The sequence below is a fragment of the Rhincodon typus genome, unplaced genomic scaffold (genome assembly GCF_021869965.1).
Source record: "Rhincodon typus isolate 14 unplaced genomic scaffold, sRhiTyp1.1 hic_rhity00000422, whole genome shotgun sequence".
Classification (NCBI taxonomy): Eukaryota; Metazoa; Chordata; class Chondrichthyes; order Orectolobiformes; family Rhincodontidae; genus Rhincodon; species Rhincodon typus.
In genome coordinates this window covers 1-1,629 of record NW_025966060.1, presented here as the reverse complement: position 1 = coordinate 1,629, position 1,629 = coordinate 1, and positions in this window count along the sequence as shown.

The following is a 1,629-nucleotide window of genomic DNA, read 5'->3' as shown; positions in this document are numbered from 1 at the left end:
CCCCCCCACCCCCTCCCTCCCCCCCCCCCCCCCCCGACACCCCCTCCGTCACCCCCTCCAGCCCCCTACACCACCTCCGTCACCTCCTCCACCCCCTTACACCCCCTCCCTGTCACTCCCTCTGGCTCCTGTGAACATGGGAGATCTGTGCCATCCCCCAATTCTGGTCTGTGGAATGCACCTTCCTCCCACACCCTCACCATTCCCACCCTCCCAACAACTCCCCTGCAGTTCCCATTGCCCCGCCATCAGTTGCCGTGCCTTTAGCTGCTGGCATCTCTGGTGCCCCTCTTCCCCTGTCCCCTCCCTTCATCTGCGCAGAGTGGGGGGTGTGTATCAGCTGCGCTTGGTGCTCCCTGGCATGGCGCTGTGTTGGAACGTTAGGGGCACTACAGAAATGCGTGTCGCCGAATGCCCAGGTTCATTGCAGCTGGCTGTGCGGTGTCCCAGGGGGTGTCTGCGCCAAGGCGAGGAGCTCCTCGTTTAATCTGTCCCCCCACCCTGGGCCATGTTTTTCCACCGTTGCCCTGTGCCAGGCGGAGATGTCACAGGCAGAACCAGCTGCTGAAACGTCCCAAGCTGCAGGAGACAGCCTGGGTAAGGGAGGGGAATATAAAATGAGATGATTTTGTTTTTGATTCTGGTGCATGTACGTGTGAGATGGAGAGAGAGAGAGAGAGCAAAACCGGTGACTGTGGAAAGCTGCCTGTGTACACTGGCTCCATTTGTTTGCTTTAAACTCCTTGATCTGTGCCCCCCCTCCCATTCCCCAGGTCTGTCTGACAGACTCCTTTCCTGAGAGAGTGGGATCTCTCTTTGGCTCAGCACTTCCCAAAGTCTGTCTGTGTGCGAGTTTTATCGTAATTTAGTTCGTTCACTGGGTGTGCGTGTTGCTGGCTGGTTATTATAGAGTCACGCAGCACGGAAACAGACCCTTCGGTCCATCTCGTCCATACCGACCAGATGCCCTAAATTAATCCAGTCCCATTTGGTCCGTATCCCTCTTAAACCCTTCCTGTCCATGTCCCCATCCAGATGCCTTTTAAATGTTGTCATTGTACCAGCCCCCACCCACTTCCTCTAGCAGCTCGTTCCACACACGCACCACCCCGTGTGAAAAAGTCACCCCTCGGGTCCCTTTTAAATCTTTCCCCCCTCACCTTAAACCTACGCCCCTCTCATTTTGGACTCCCCTACCCCCTGGGGAAAAGACCTTGTCTGTTCACCCTGTCCACACCCCTCATGATTTATAAACCTCTATAAGGTCACCCCCTCAGCCTCCGACACTCCAGGGAAAAAAGTCCCAGCCTATTTCAGCCTCTCCCTGTAGCTCAAACCCTCCAACATCCTTGTAAATCCTTTCTGAACCCTTTCACAATGTCCTTCCTGTAGCAGGGAGACCAGAATTGAACACAATATTCCAAAAGTGGCCCTAACCAATGTCCTGTACAGCCTCAACATGATCCTCCCAACTTCTGTACTCAACGCACTGACCAATAAAGGCAAGCGTACCAAACACCACCTTCACCGCCCTGTCTACCTGTGACCCCACTTTCAAGGAACTATGTACCTGCTCCCCCCCAAGGTCTCTTTGTTCAGCAACACTCCCCAGGACCACACTGTTAAGTG